Below are 17,464 nucleotides of genomic sequence, written 5' to 3' on the forward strand. Positions count from 1 at the left end.
CCATTTGACCTGCGGCATCGATATAGGCTGACCCGGGATTCAGACGAAGAGGCATCTGATAGTGCTTTAATTGTTGGGTACCGGTCAGTTGTCGGGTTTGTATGGGGCTACGTAGAGGGGCGTCAGTTATGGGTTCCGGTCGGGGAGAGATAGGGTATGAGGATGTGGGAGCTTGGTTTTGGGAGAAGGTAGTAAATAAAACACTTCGGGTCGAGCTAGAAGAAGCTTGACCGGAAGTCTGAAGTGGCGCCAAATCAGGATATTCAGACCTAATGGGGGTTGGTTCTGATTCCGGAAGGGGAGATTTAGTACGAGAGGGGGTGGATCCTGTACTGGAGGAGGAAGCGGAAGTGGATGAGGGCAATGAGGGGAGGGTTGCAGGACTTCCTGCATTTGCGTCACTTCCTCTTAAAGGAAAGTAAGGGGGCGGCAAAGGGATCTCGGACTCAGGGGGCGTGTCCAAAATGGGCCTAACACCAGTCCTAGTGGACAAACAAGTTCTAGCCACCATGAGGCGACACTGCTCCTCGTGGCATGTCTGAATCCATTTTGGCGAGTCATTTACGGCCTGTCTCCAACAATCAATATAAGGAAACTGGCCGTAAAGTTCAGGCCTACCCGATACAGCCACGTGTAAGCGCTGTACCAGAGTTGGATCCAAACTGCCACGTGGCGGCCATGCCGCAACCAAAGTAGGCCACTCCCTAGTACACAAAGTGACCAAACGTACAGGAGACATTTTAAACCTAAAATCACATGTTTTTAATCCCTTTTTAAAATTCTTCACCATACAACCTAAGGGATCCGGAATCGTTGACTGCGACGCGCCCATACTTATCAATGGAACGTCGTTGACAACGAATACTATGCACGCGTACTATTCAACAGTCACACCCGTTTCGTCTGGCAACATCACCACGTGGTACGGTTACCAAGTGAAACGTATACAATAACACAATAAACACTCAGGGAATTCCCGTACACACACAGCTGTTACACCAGTCACTAGATAATCAATATTATGCCCTTTGGCGAAACTATACAGTCACCCACGCTATAATTCTCTATATACGAATTACCCGTCTATAACACACCCCAGTAACATCGTCTTTTACAAATAGCGGTTACAGTACGGTTAGCATAGGTCAAAGCACAAGTTAAGGTCACAATACAATTATTAGTGGTTATGGTGTTAAACATGCAATGGACGACAATGATTAGTACTTATATACAGTGTCAGTAAATATACAGGGTTATGGTACCGTGCACTATAATACAGCAACACACTATTAACACTCTCGCTAGACGGCTGAGCTCGCGCTATCTAACAAGATATACACTTTACTAAACAATCTTTATCACATTTACAATTCCCAACTAAACTATTGGCCAGTACCTTGAATGGACTACCTAAAACTATGTACACCCGTTTTGGTTAGCCACACTGCCCAAGCACCACATATAGCGAGCTAGAGGACCGAATTTACACAGGCGCCTCTTAGTCGATTACTATCAAAAGTCTAGTGGGTTCCAAATTTACACGCCTTCCCACTTAGCCAAGATAGGTTGAGAGCTAGCGAACCGAATTTACACAGGCGCCGCTTAGTCTCCCGGTCCCTCCGACCTAGCTGTCAGACCTTCCGGCATTCGCTAACCGTGGACTTCCGGGTTCTCGGAGCGCGGCCACTCCCCCTCCTATGACGCGGTCGTTCCCAGGATTCATAGAGAGACCGCGTCAACACCACAGTGCTGGATCAACTCGAAAGCTCCCGCGAACTTCAAACTGAATTATTACTACTTCTACTGTGTATCGGACCCGGACTGTTTAATCGTTTACCCTCCTTCTCCTCTCCCACGACCTCGGACTGTTTTTGGATATTCTCTTGCCTGCTGCAACCTCGATTCTTTGTGGAATCTCTATCACCAATTTGGATTATCGCTCCTGTGACGAAACCAACCTCGCCACTGAGAACTGGAGAAGCCTGGTTGCCCGCCTGCTGCCTTTGGACTATGGCCCTGGGAGATTGGGCCCTTTACAAACAGTATTCGGCCCTAACAGAGTGCATGTCACTCATTCTGGCCCTTTAAATACAGTGGGGCCATTCGGTACTTGCCCTGTGTGAGCAGTGATACCCCCCAGATAGCTATGCCATGGAGCCTATTCATATAATGAAAGACTATGGGAAAGACTTTGGCTCCATGGCAATTAAACTGTATTTGTGTGGTCTGCGTGCCATTCACCTAATAATGTGCACGCAGACCTGAGCTATCTGGGGATATGTTAAATGTCTGTGTTTAATGTATAAAAAGTGACTTTATGTATTTTAAAGAGTTTTATGTTGTTTTGCAACCATGTGGTTAATGGAGTCTGCCTCTAGTCCTGGATAATTAGATTTCCTCTCCAATTATCTCCAGGGCAGAAGGGAGGAAGCCAGGATGCATTGTGGGGATGTTTTACTTTTACTGTTTGAGCCAGAAGGAACAAAAGATACTTTTAGTAACTTTTTAACCCCTGGTCGGATTCATGCCATTTTTTAATATGTTGTTCCCCTGAATGGATTGATTGTGGATATGTATTTTTATGTGAATGTGATGTATGGTTTTAAAGTTATGAAAGTTGTGTAAAAGTATATTTTGAACTGTACACATAATGGGATTAAGTGTCACACTAAGGGGAGGGGATGTGTGGGAGGTAACATCTATGTTATTGGTTATTTTATGCCTCCCCCTGGGTGTGGCCTGTATGTGTACTCATGTAATAAAAACCAGGCTGGGTGCCCAGCACCTCAGACCACTGCTTGACCTTCAACACGGAGCCTTGTCTCGTTCTTGGGGGGATTCACTGTATGCTGTTGGAGATTTGACTGCTAGGAGTGTAAGCTGATGTCTGCTTTTCCTATTCATCTGCTAGCAGCTATTTGTGAGGTTCCAGCTGGAGTGCTACCTTATTCACCTATATCCAGTTCGTGAGTTCTGATGTTCTGCAGTAGCTGTGCCTTTCTGAGGAAAGGGGATTATCGCCTAAACTGGGTTTTATCCTCTTGTATGCTGAAACGGTCCGTTACAATTGGTGGCAGCGGTGGGATCGTTCCTACAGCCAGAAGGACAGCTACAGAACACCATTTCTTTGGATTTACAATTTGAGGGCAACGCATGTCTGAGTACAGCGACCCTGACAGCACCAGGATGGAACCAGCAGTGGAGTACAATAAGGGTGACATGGATGACCGGGATGCAATAAGGAAAGGCATCTGGTACCAGGCCCTGGATAATGTACAATACCAGCGGGGTGAGAGTCTCCCCAGTGAAGAGCAGCGGTTGCAGAAGCAAGTGGCCCTGCGGATGCCCTTCCTGGGAGAGCAGCCCCTGGAGGAATGGGTGAAGGAACTAGAGCACCGGGTATGGCAGGAGCTATGGCTGGAGGATGCCTACCAGGCGCTCTGGTGGTATATGGCACAGTATATACCCTGGACAGCCGAACATGACAAGCCAGAGGGAGAGGAGTTTGATGGTCCTGGCTTGTTATGGGAGTCCTTTGCAGAGCCTGGCTTCGGGAGCCCTGCGCAAACCAGACTGCAGGACATTTTCTATGAGAGGGAGGCTAGGCATGAGTGGGATGACCCCCATGAGGTAGAGCAAGACCTGGCTCACCTAGCAGCCCTGGAGTGGGAACTGGAGCAAAACTACCAAGATCTCTTCTGCTTCATTGGGAAGGCTCAGCAGGACAGTAAGGTGACAGACCCAGATCCAGACCCCTTCCGCTGGGAAGATATTGTAGAGATTTACTGGGAAGAACCCCAGGTGGCCTGTAGAGATGGGACCGAGGTCTCTCCACCAGCCCTGCAGGGAATTGGGAGCCCAGTCTCCATTCCCCAGCGGCAGGCTGAGTTACAGGGGGCAGAGGTAGTTGGTCCCACCCCCCAGCAGCAGAGTGATATGCCGGGAAGGCAGTGTGAAGTGCAGGGAGAGGAGAGCAGCGTCCTCCCTCCCCAGCGGCAGGCTGAGTTACAAGGGGCAGAGGTAGTTGGTCCTACCCCCCAGCAGCAGAGTGATATGCCGGGAAGGCAGTGTGAAGTGCAGGGAGAGGAGAGCAGCGTCCTCCCTCCCCAGCGGCAGGCTGAGTTACAGGGGGCAGAGGTAGTTGGTCCTACCCCCCAGCAGCAGAGTGATATGCCGGGAAGGCAGTGTGAAATGCAGGGAGAGGAGAGCAGCGTCCTCCCTCCCCAGCGGCAGGCTGGGTTACAGGGGGCAGAGGTAGTTGGTCCTACCCCCCAGCAGCAGCATGATTTTTTGGGAATTGGGAGCCCAGTCTCCATTCCCCAGCGGCAGTGTGAAGTAGAGGGAGAGGAGAGCAGCGTCCTCCCTCCCCAGCGGCAGGCTGAGTTACAGGGGGCAGAGGTAGTTGGTCCTACCCCCCAGCAGCAGCGTGACTTTTTGGGAATTGGGAGCCCAGTCTCCTTTCCCCAACAGCAGGACACTGTATTAGGAGAAGAGACAGTCGGTCTCCCTCCGCAGATGATGGAAGTATGCATGGGAGAGGAGCTTATTACCACCTCTCCCCAGCGGCGGATTATTAATGGGCAGAGTGTTCTATCGGGAGAGGAGCTTGTTACCCCCTCTCCCCAGCGGCAGTTTAATGTACCAGGGGGAGACTGTAAGCCCCCCACCGGTGCAGATGGGACCACGGTCTCTGCACTTACCACACAGGGGGTAGGGATGGTCGGTCCTACCCCCCCACGACAGAACTATGTATCCAAGGGGGAGACAACCGGTCTCCCCATTCAGCAGCAGAGCTATGCAACGAAGGGGGAGACAATCCGTCTCCAGCAACCAGGCTCCAACCAGACTACTCCGGTGGTAGTGCTGGCATCAGGACAGAGTACCGCTGGTCTCTGCCCACTCAGCAACCCACCAAGGCAGCCTACCAGTCCCCTGCACAGCCGGGGTGAGGCACCTGGACATGGACAACTTTCTCCTCTACCCAGGTGTAGTAACCATTTATTGTGGGTGGGCTGTACTGATGTTTCTGCTTTGTGGGTGGGTTGCTGGACTAACAAGGGCACTGACCGGCAGGAGGTCAGGTACCCTGTTAGTCTTTTTGGAAAGGGGGAGAGATGTGACGAAACCAACCTCGCCACTGAGAACTGGAGAAGCCTGGTTGCCCGCCTGCTGCCTTTGGACTATGGCCCTGGGAGATTGGGCCCTTTACAAACAGTATTCGGCCCTAACAGAGTGCATGTCACTCATTCTGGCCCTTTAAATACAGTGGGGCCATTCGGTACTTGCCCTGTGTGAGCAGTGATACCCCCCAGATAGCTATGCCATGGAGCCTATTCATATAATGAAAGACTATGGGAAAGACTTTGGCTCCATGGCAATTAAACTGTATTTGTGTGGTCTGCGTGCCATTCACCTAATAATGTGCACGCAGACCTGAGCTATCTGGGGATATGTTAAATGTCTGTGTTTAATGTATAAAAAGTGACTTTATGTATTTTAAAGAGTTTTATGTTGTTTTGCAACCATGTGGTTAATGGAGTCTGCCTCTAGTCCTGGATAATTAGATTTCCTCTCCAATTATCTCCAGGGCAGAAGGGAGGAAGCCAGGATGCATTGTGGGGATGTTTTACTTTTACTGTTTGAGCCAGAAGGAACAAAAGATACTTTTAGTAACTTTTTAACCCCTGGTCGGATTCATGCCATTTTTTAATATGTTGTTCCCCTGAATGGATTGATTGTGGATATGTATTTTTATGTGAATGTGATGTATGGTTTTAAAGTTATGAAAGTTGTGTAAAAGTATATTTTGAACTGTACACATAATGGGATTAAGTGTCACACTAAGGGGAGGGGATGTGTGGGAGGTAACATCTATGTTATTGGTTATTTTATGCCTCCCCCTGGGTGTGGCCTGTATGTGTACTCATGTAATAAAAACCAGGCTGGGTGCCCAGCACCTCAGACCACTGCTTGACCTTCAACACGGAGCCTTGTCTCGTTCTTGGGGGGATTCACTGTATGCTGTTGGAGATTTGACTGCTAGGAGTGTAAGCTGATGTCTGCTTTTCCTATTCATCTGCTAGCAGCTATTTGTGAGGTTCCAGCTGGAGTGCTACCTTATTCACCTATATCCAGTTCGTGAGTTCTGATGTTCTGCAGTAGCTGTGCCTTTCTGAGGAAAGGGGATTATCGCCTAAACTGGGTTTTATCCTCTTGTATGCTGAAACGGTCCGTTACAACTCCTTCATAAGTTAAGTAAACCAGATCTGCTCAAGCTGGATATATAACCATCCTAATTCTATGTGGTTCGCTATCTGCTCCACCTAACTTCCTAACCTTGTTTCAACTACTAATTAATCATCTGCATCCTAATTTGGAACTTCTCGCTGGTTGTGTTAAAATTGCCTTATCTTAAACAACTTCAACTCCGCTGCTGTTTATAACCTGCCAGGAATTAAAGAGACAGTTCAAATTGATTATATTTTTTATTTTAAAGCAATAAACAATATCAGTTTCAGAAATCTGCAGTTGTTTCCATCTTGTCAACAATTGAGCATTACACTAGCGAACGTAATATACACCCTAGAACGCTAGTCTAGACAAGACACCGGTGTCCGGCTAGGGCTATTTACACAGGACCCCGCCTGACTAACCAAATCAAACGGTCTGACTAAAGAGCGTTCGATTGAGCGGTGCGCCTTCGCTCCTTCCCTCCGACAGAGGGGGCAGATTCCATACACAAATAACCCCTTTTGGGCCTACCGCACAATCGGTATACCCCTAGTGGGTCTGCCGTCTAAAACAGCAGTTGTCTTACCTCCTCGTTCCTGAACCTGAGTTCACACTCATCGACGGGGACACCCCAGCACTTCTTACGTAGAGGCCGATGATCTCCTGGACAACAGACCAGTGGCGCCGAGACGAAGGGAGGTCCACGCAGAAGTTCAGGGGTGCAGCCGTAGAGAACGTGGGCAAAGATAGACCGTCTCACGCCTCTGCCTCTCAGCTACCGTTGAACGATGAGCTTCCCGGCCAATGCACCAAATGATACCGGAGAAACTGACGGAAGCGAAGCACAGAGAGATGGACACAGGTTTCTTCAGGAAGGAAGAGATTCTTTATTGGATCACCGATCGGGACTCAGAAGGACTAATGTCACCAAAATACAACAAGTTCTGAGCCCCGGACAATAGTGCAGGCTCCTTATATAGGCACATAACTCCTCCCATATTAAGCTCCACCCGCACATTCTCTTGACCAATCAACACAAATAAGAATTAACTTCCTGCTTGACCGCATGGCCTGTCCAGCACAATGGAGGAGGGGAATACTACATCCTGCATTCTTGCACATGCTCCGTACACTACTGATCGTATCTTGCCTCGTGCAACCAACTGATCGATACGTCAGCATATGCACGTACACATGCCACGTGGTAATCTCGGCCTACTAAATTTATTTTTACCGAGATTCCACCACAATAGTTCTTGAAATCTCTATGTGCAACTTTTCACATCATTGCCCATACATAATTTAAGCCCCTTGCAGTGTGAGGTGTAAGGGGACATGCCACTGCCCAAATATAAAATAAATAAAAATCCCTGTTTAGCAGAATTAAAACCTGCATGTATTTAATTATGCATTTGTTTCCCATTGGAGTTATATCTAACAACAGCTTGCAAAAGTTGCAAAACTCTTGTCTGCTGCCTTTGCAAGCCCTCCCCCTTCTAACCTCGCCCAGGCTGTCATATCACAGACTTCACAATGCAGTTCAACGAGAAGTCTTTACAAAGCAGGTGCTCTGAGCAATTGCTGCCTCTTGAGTTTAGCTACACTAAACAAACCAGGAGATAACCGGACCGGTTGTCTGAATGAAAGCTGGGGGGTATCACCAGGTTAATTTATAAAAGTGAAAATTTCTGTTGAAATTGCACCATTTACAAAATGAAAAAAGAGGACACACTTCACTGCTTGTTATTGCTGGGAACTTGTGTCGATCGTGACCCTTCCCGGCACACAGTTACATTGTATTTAACTGTTGTACTAGGCGCCATCTAGGCTCCCCAGTACTTTGTGCAAAAAATCCCTTTTTTGCACTACTGACCTGTACATGGAGCACACTGAAAACTTCTGAACAGTTCCTCCTGTACCTTTGTTGCACTATTACGGTGACTATCCACATATTTCACCGCATTTTATACTCCATAATTATACTATTAAGTATTTCAGTGGGGGTTATTATCCACCCGTGATCAGATCTCAGACGGTTTGTTACCAGGCACAACCTAAGGCCGGGTTATACGTCCTTCGGTTGAGTATACCGATACTCTGTACACTTAGGGGTTGAAACAAGTTGTGGGCAGATCAGCGATCTCCAGCTAGGAGGTCTCAGCCTCTCGACAGCAACCCCCTTGTTTTGTTGTTTTTTCGACCAATTCTGTTCCTCACAATTGTTATGGTGTATGATCTGTGCTATCACAGGGGATAGTCGTATTGTCAAACTACATAGTTCCTGCTGGAGATCACTGAGAATTGTGATTGATCCCCGATATATTCAGAACATATAAGGTTTCCATCAGGCACTACTCATATCGCCTATACGCTTCCTGGTATTCAAATTGATACACTGCTAATTTGGGCTATATACTACCCATAGGTCTGAGGAGGTGTGCGCTTCGAAATAACGTTCAGTCGGGCTAACTATATGTATGACCTAATAGATTGCTGTTAATCATATGGGAATAATCACTCTATTTGACAGATTGATAATTACAGGACAATACTGCCCATACGCAGTCCCCCACGAAATTAATTTGAGATATCGTATCTTTTGTCAAAGTGTTTCCCCCAAATGACTAACTGTATGATGCATGGCATGTGCACATCAATTAACTATACTGTTACAGCATGAAGTATCAATTGTATGGACCTTTAAGGACCGTATATTAGCCCTGTGTACCGAAAGTGTTTCCCTTTGACGATTAACTGCATTACTTATGGTATATGCACATCAACCAATTATACCTGTATAGTATAAATCATCAATTGCATTGTTGCTGCTATACCCAGGACCTTTTAGGACCGAATCTCAGTTTTGTGCACTAATAGATTTTTTGCTCTGAGGGGACTGGAAACTTTAGTACGGCTCCTCTTTTACTACATTTGAGGTGGAGAATTCCACCTTTGATTTTATAGATTTGATTAATGGCTATGTATTAAACTATATTGAGCCACACTGTTGGTGGTGACTTTCATTTTTTAAGGGCTTTATTAAAAGTTATGTATTAGTTACCTCAGGGCACTCATTATTTTCCTTTTTGTGTACACTACTTTCGTAGTTCCCTTAGGGTTAACCCCTTGCCTGTGAGTGCTCCTTTCTAGCTTCCAGGCTCCTTCTTATTTCCTTTTCATGCTAATCTTGATGCTGTGCCTTCTCCTACCGTGTCTGATTCCTTTGGTAGTTAGGTCTGTGCAGAGCATTATAGAGAATATAGCAGAGACCCACCGGGATACCGGGAAATTTCCCGGTGGGCCGTCGGCACCTAGGGGCCGGGGTGACCTGCGGCCGCAGGGAGAACTTGATTGGCGGCCGCAGGGGAAGCTCTTCTGGGCCGGCGGCCGCAGGCTGTTCTGGGGGAGCAGGCTGTTCTGTCTCTGCTCCCCCTCCCTCGCGGGCTAGAAAGAGACCGGAGCCGGAATATGACGTCATATTCCGGCTCCAGTCTCATTAAGCTGCGCGCGAGGGAGGGGGAGCAGAGACAGAACAGCCTGCTCCCCCAGAACAGCCTGCTCCCCCAGCGGCTGCCGGCCCAGAAGAGCTTCCCCTGCGGCCGCCAGCACAGCGATCAGTCTGCCCACCCACAGGTACCAAAAAGTATGTATGTCAGTGTGTGTGTGTGTGTGTGTGTGTCATGCTGTGTGTGTCTGCCTGTGTCATGCTGTGTGTCTGTCTGTGTGTGTGTGTCTGTCTGTGTCGTCTGTGTCACGGTGTGTCTGTATCATGGTGTGTGTGTCTGTGTCCTGCTTTGTCTGTCTGTGTCATGCTTTGTCTGTCTGTGTCATGCTTTGTCTGTCTGTGTCATGCTGTGTCTGTCTGTGTCATGCTGTGTCTGTCTGTGTCATGCTGTGTGTGTGTGTCTGTGTCATGCTGTGTGTGTGTGTCTGTGTCATGCTGTGTGTGTGTGTGTCTGTGTCATGCTGTGTGTGTGTGTCTGTGTCATGCGGTGTGTGTGTCTGTGTCATGCGGTGTGTGTGTCTGTGTCATGCGGTGTGTCTGTCTGTGTCATGCGGTGTGTCTGTCTGTGTCATGCGGTGTGTCTGTCTATGTCATGCGGTGTGTCTGTCTGTGTCATGCGGTGTGTCTGTCTGTGTCATGCGGTGTGTGGGTCTGTCTGTGTCATGCGGTGTGTGTCTGTCTGTGTCATGCGGTGTGTCTGTCTGTGTCATGCTGTGTGTGTGTGTGTCTGTCTGTGTCATGCTGTGTGTCTGTATCATGCTGTGTGTCTGTATCATGGTGTGTGTCTGTCATGGTGTGTGTCTGTCATGGTGTGTGTGTCTGTCATGGTGTGTGTGTGTGTGTGTCTGTCATGGTGTGTGTGTGTGTGTCTGTCATGGTGTGTGTGTGTGTGTGTCTGTCATGGTGTGTGTGTGTGTGTGTGTGTGTGTCTGTCATGGTGTGTGTGTGTGTGTGTCTGTCATGGTGTGTGTGTGTGTGTGTGTCTGTTATGGTGTGTGTGTGTGTGTCTGTCATGGTGTGTGTGTCTGTCATGGTGTGTGTGTGTGTGTGTGTGTGTGTGTCAGTGTGTGTTTTTAAAAATAATGTTTTACTCACTTTTTTTTTCCCAACGTCGTGCTGGTCTCTGCCTCTATGACTGAGATCATTAAGCTTGATGATCTCAGCCAATCCGCACCGACACAGGAAGCGCCTCTAGTGACCGTCTGAGTGTCTGTCACTAGAGGTGTCACTAGGAAGCAATGTAAACACTGCCTTTTCTCTGCAAAGTCAGTGTTTACATTCAAAAGCCTGCAGGGACAGGCTATAGACACCAGAAACACTACATTAAGCTGTGTGTGTGTGCGCCTGCTAGTGAGCTTGCTTGCTTGCGTGTGTGTGTGTGTGTGCCTGCTAGTGAGTGAGCTTGGGTTTTTATGTCAATGAGCTTATGTATATTAGTGAAATTGTTTGTCTATGAGGCTGTGTATCAATGAGCTTGTGTGTGTCAGTGAGATTGTCTGTGTCTGCATGTGAGTATGCTTACTGTATAATTAAATGTTTACTCTGAAAGGACCAATATATTATATTAGAAAAAGCAATATATATATATATATATATATATATATATATATATATATATATATAACATAACTCTATTATCTGGGGTGGCAAGACATAGCCTTACATATTACATGCGACAATATATGTTGCAATGACTTATGGGGCTGGCATAGATTTTTTTTTTCCAGGGCTGCTTTGTATCCCCAGTCCGGCCCTGGTCCTCATCCTGGTATTATGTTTCGCTAGGAGATTGAGCGCTTGCGATGTCTAATTGGTAATTATCTCAACCACTGCCTGTAACCTTATAATACGGTTGAGCATATATATTGGGGTTCTATATCCAAAAGTACCATCCTCTGCCCACGTAGCTGGCCCATAATAATCTATAATACGCTGGGGAGGGCACTCATTATCTTCCCAGGTACCTATCTCTAGGGGTCCCCTTTTTTTTTCTATGATTCACATCATATACCTTAACTCCCAAAGTCTCTCCTGTTTCAATTGGCAACAAGAAGAAGGATGGTTTGAGCATACCTAACACACATGCCCCTTCCCAGTCCTGTGGTAACTCCGAATAGGCTTTCTTACCACAGATCCAATACAAATTTGCTGGGGCTTTCCAACTAGATGTAGCAGATAGGTCAAATCACACATCCTTTAAATTGGTATAACTTGCAAACGGGTTAGGTGATTCTGAGACATTTGAAGCTGACCACCAAGTTGTATCCTTTGTATCATCATCATAAGCTTTTTGCCCTAGACAAGTAAATTCTCCTACAGATGTATTAAACATTATTCTTTCCTTGCTATACAAACATAACCTTTAATGGAGGTCTTTAATCGCCACTAAGATTTACCTCTAACACTCATTTGATAATCAGCTTGAGAAGATGTTATCTGTTCAATTGTCTCAGAACCGGAATACATTATCTCCTTTGCTTCCCAGGGCCATTGGTCTCCCATATTAGTACCTCCACACACATAGCAGTTGGTTACATTAAGACTACCAGCAATACTCTCGGCTAGACCAATAAACAAGTTCTTAGCATTATGGGGGATCTTATTTTCTACTCTCATCTCCTCATAGAAAGAATGGAAAACCTGATGAGTCTGGGCTGCCACAGTATCGGTCTCTATCCCTATAAATAATATTGTCCCAGGATCCAAACCTGTCCCATATATCTGGAACCCAAATAAGTTTCCAAACCTATCTATAAACTGTTCAGGATTATTAATAAGTATATGGACTGGGTTACACTCCATAGACTTACAATATGGTCTGGTAGGCAACTTAGTAACAATCATATCCTTATCTACTGTCTGTCCCCAAGTTGCCCACCCTACACAAGACCAATATGGACAATAATTATAATTCTTATTTGGGCATTTTGGATCTATATACTTGTTCTTACTACTGGGGCAAATATACTTATCATTAGACCCATACGTTCTTTCCCATTTAAGATCCCCACATACATTCCACGGTTTTCTACCACTTGATATCGCCTTACATGCATCAAATAGCAGAACACCCGAAGAATGTACGGTTTCTAGTATTGTCTTATTTATTAGGGTCCCCTGTGAGTCTCCATTCCGAAGGGTCAACCAAATTGTACGGGGTTGATACTCTGGATTGAAGCACTTAGGTTCTCCTACTCCTTAATGGCATACACTACAATCTATACCTAAGTATCTACACTTAGATACATATCCTTTACACTCATATTGTGAATGCCAAATAAGGGTCTGGGAAATATGATTACCTGTTTTTGTAGTCTTAATGCAAACCTCACAGCCAGGTGTGTCGGTACCTCTACCTTCCTGAATAATTAAAAACACAAATATACACATTATCAAATGCATTTCTCCTGACATCTTTATCCTAATTCTTCGTCCGTGCGATGGCACCTCAGCTTCCAGGATGTAAGGGCTGCAAGGAATGGAGTCGTTCAAGTCCTCTCTTCCCTTCACAGAGGTCCCTTCAAGACACTCTGGCTATGTAACGTGGGTAGGTGGTCAGGCTTTATTATGGCCGTCAAAACACCTACTTGCTGATCTCTTTGTTTACTCTTGAAGTCCCAATATCTCCTCGTCACTCCGACTGAGTTACACGCTTCAACCGGATCTTGCAGGGATTCTCTGGATCTGGTGTAGCTTGCCAAGAATCTACTACTGCTGGTTTAACCCTGGAGTGATGAATCCACGGAGTCACTTCAGCCACCTTTATAGCTGTAGGGGTAGACAAAAGAACAACATAAGGACCCCTCCACTTTGGCCCCAACGGTACACTGTTCCACTCCTTTATCCAAACTCGATCTCCTGGATGATAACAATGGACAGGTGGATAAATATTCACAGGTAATCTATCTTGTACCCCTTTCTGTACCTCCTCCTTAGTTTTACCCAACTCTATAACCTGCTGCCGGGTAATTCCTTCTCCCAATTGACTCAAATCCCCCCTTAAGTTACCAAGTACAGGAGGTGGACGCCCATACATAATTTCAAAAGGTGAGAGACCCATCCTTCTGGTAGGTGTACTACGAATGCGCAACAGAGCTATTGGCAAAAGAACATTCCACTTAAGTTGAGTTTCTTGACACATCTTTGCCAATTGGTTCTTAATAGTTCTGTTCATCCTTTCCACTTTCCCAGAGCTCTGAGGCCTATATGCCGTATGAAGTTTCCACTTAATACCAAGCATATGAGTCAGTTGTTGTAGGCACTGGTGAACAAAGGCTGGACCATTATCCGATCCTATAGAGCATGGTAGTCCATATCGGGGTATTATTTCTCGCAACAGGAATCGCACAACTTCTCCTGCTTTCTCTGTACGAGTAGGACATGCTTCTACCCAACCTGAGTAGGTACACACAACTACTAGTAGGTAGCGATGTCCGCCGGATTTAGGCATTACCGTATAGTCTATTTGGAGATCGGACATAGAGAGTCCTCCCATATACTGGACTCCCGGTGGTTTCACTGGACCTTGCCTTGCGTTGTTCTTGGCACTTATCACACATCTTCGTACAATGGCTTGAGTCAAGTTGAACAATCTTGGTATGTAGAAATGCTTCCTAAGAGATTCTTCCATACTATCTCTTCCGGAATGTGTCTCGTTATGATAATTCTGGACAATTTCTACAGCTAGCGATGCTGGAATAACTATTCTTCCATCTTCTAACTGAAACCAATTGTTCTCCAGGTACTTCCCAGTTTCAGTCTTTAACCACTCTTCTTCTTGAGCTGTATAAACTGGAGTCCACTGAGACAGAGGGGTCGGTATAAGAGTAGCTATACGTTCCACATACTCCTGTTTTCCTGATTCAGCGGCACGCTTGGCTGCATTATCTGCCATCCGATTTCCTTTTGTTACATCACCATCACCTTTCAGATGCGCTCGACAATGTATGATACCAACTTCTTTCGGTTCCCACACGGCTTCCAGTAGTTGTAATATCTCAGCTGCGTACTTGATTTCTTTACCCTCTGAGTTCAGTAGTCCTCTTTCTTTATACAAAGCTCCATGGGCATGTGTGGTTAAAAACGCATACTTGGGGGCGGGGCCTGACCAGCATGGCTGACAGACGTGTATGCAGAGAGCTCCTCTCACAAACCAAGCTTAAACTAAAGCAAAATGGGATGCAACCCCAAAAACAGCAACCAAACGGTCGGCACACTGTACCTATGCGATGGGGGTCACCCACAGACTACTCCAGAAACTCGCCCGCCGAACTGGAGCCAAGATATGCGTCTGAGGCCTACACGTACGGAGGGGCTCCCGGGGGGAGGAAACGGCCGATCCCCCAACCTGGGGCCACCGGGCTAATGCAAGCGACCCGTTCCCCCCCCTCTCGACCGGTGGGGGTCATCACGGTCCCTGCTGGGGAAACAGCAGCACAGAGCAACCCATCTAGCCACACCGCTGCTTCCCACTCCCGGGCCGTAACCAACATGGCTGACGGAGCAGGGAAACACGATGCAGCAACCTGGGAAACCAACTTTAACGCTGAATTCGATAGGATATGTGCAGCGTTCTGGCGCAGGATTGCAGCCCGCGCAGAGCAGACGCAACCGCATACCACCCCTACCTTGCAGCTACAGACAGCAACCATCCCTTCTTCTGAGCGGGGCACTCATCTGGAGACACCTCTCCTAAGCCAGCCAAACACCCGGGGAGATATCCGCAAGCGGGAGAAACTCTGGGCCCCCGACCCTCCAAAGGGGACTGATGGCAGGATGGCACAAGTGCCCCTTAAGGCTTCAGGCCGAAGGTGTGTAGCACGCAGACACTGCGGGGCCGGGAACAACTGGAAAAGACCAACACCCAGGTCAGCTAGCAGATCCCCTGCCACGGAAGGACTGTCTGGAGAAACACCGCTGACCCATACTCACACACGGGTCAGACACAGCCCCCCCACGCGACTGGATGACCAGATCTCCCGGGGCCTCCATGCTTTCCCACCCTGCGGAATGGGTTGAAAACAAGCATCCATGCTCGGGCCCAGATCCACACGGAACCACATACAGCCCCAAACAACCGACCCGGAACTGGAGATTTTCCTCGCACTATGACTCCATAACATAGCAATACACAGCCCTGGACTTGCACCCTCAAAGTGTCTTGATGCCACAAACGGGCACTGTAATCTCTGGGGACTTAGAAATGTTTTTGATTGCATATGAACCCTGTCCAGTATGTTCAGTACTCAACTCAAATGTTTTCCCTCATCTTTATATCCACCTATCCAATCCCCTGCTCCTAAAGGCAATAGCGTTACAGCACTAACCATAACAAACTCTCCAACCCAGCAGACATCTCACACATCTCACACTGCATACATATACAGTACACCTAAGCCTTGTTCCAACCTGATAACCACCACATATGTCTACAAATCCGCACATAGGTTAGAAAAGAACCCTACCATAAGCCTGTTTATATCTTTAAATGTTCATCTACCTAACCTGCAACTTGTTTCCTTCTTCGCTATAAAATAGAAAATGGTGCATGTAATACCAGATACCCCTATTGTAAGAATGACAATACGCATGAGGAATGCCGTTGGGGTACCTCATGCCTGCCTGTAATAATTTTATGCACTGCAAAAATACAAAAGAAAAAAAAAAAACGAAAAAAAAAAAAACGCATACTTGGAGTCTTTGTAGATGTTCACCCTCAACCCTTCAGCCAATTGTAACGCTCGTGTGAGTGCGATTAGTTCTGCCTTCTGTGCCGATGTTCCTTTTGACAATGGCCGAGCTTCTATCACCTTGTCTATGGTTGTCACTGCATATCCTGCATAGCGAATCCCTTCTTTCACATAACTACTGCCGTCCGTATAGTACTGGACATCAGGGTTCTGGATGGGAAAATCACGAAGGTCCGGTCTACTTGAGAACACTTCATCCATCACCTCCAGGCAATCATGTTGACTCTCAGTAGGTTGTGGCAAAAGGGTAGCTGGATTCAAGGTATTCACAGTCTCTAGATGCACTCTCGGGTTTTCACATAACATAGCTTGATACTTAGTCATGCGGCTATTACTAAACCAATGATTGCCTTTATAGTCTAGCAACGTCTGTACTGCGTGCGGGACTCGCACGTAGAGTTCCTGACCCAGAGTGAGCTTATCAGCTTCGGCTACCAGCAGGGCGGCGGCAGCTATGGCTGTTAGACAAGGTGGAAGACCAATGGCCACTACATCCAGTTGTTTGGACATATATGCAACAGGTCGTTGCCATGATCCCAAGTACTGTGTCAATACTCCCACAGCCATTCTTCTTTGCTCGTGTACATACAAGTAGAATGGGCGTGTATGATCAGGTAGACCTAATGCTGGGGCGCTCATCAATGCCTTCTTCACATCTTCAAATGCCTTTTGCTGTTCGGGGGTCCACAGGAAGGGATCGTGTTCTGTACCTTTTATAGCCACATAAAGAGGTTTCGCCAATATCGCATAACTGGGAATCCATATCCTACAGAAGCCTGCTGCCCCCAAGAATTCCCGCACTTGTCTTCTATTCTTGGGTATTGGTATTTGGCATACAGCTTCTTTTCTCTCTGGCCCCATTATCCTTTGACCTTTAGAGATATGGAATCCCAGATACTTGACAGTTGGCTGACACAACTGGGCTTTCTTCCTGGACACCTTGTATCCTGCCTTCCAAAGAATGTGTAGTAAATCATGT

This window comes from Pelobates fuscus, chromosome 4 (genome assembly GCF_036172605.1).
Source record: "Pelobates fuscus isolate aPelFus1 chromosome 4, aPelFus1.pri, whole genome shotgun sequence".
Taxonomy (NCBI): Eukaryota; Metazoa; Chordata; class Amphibia; order Anura; family Pelobatidae; genus Pelobates; species Pelobates fuscus.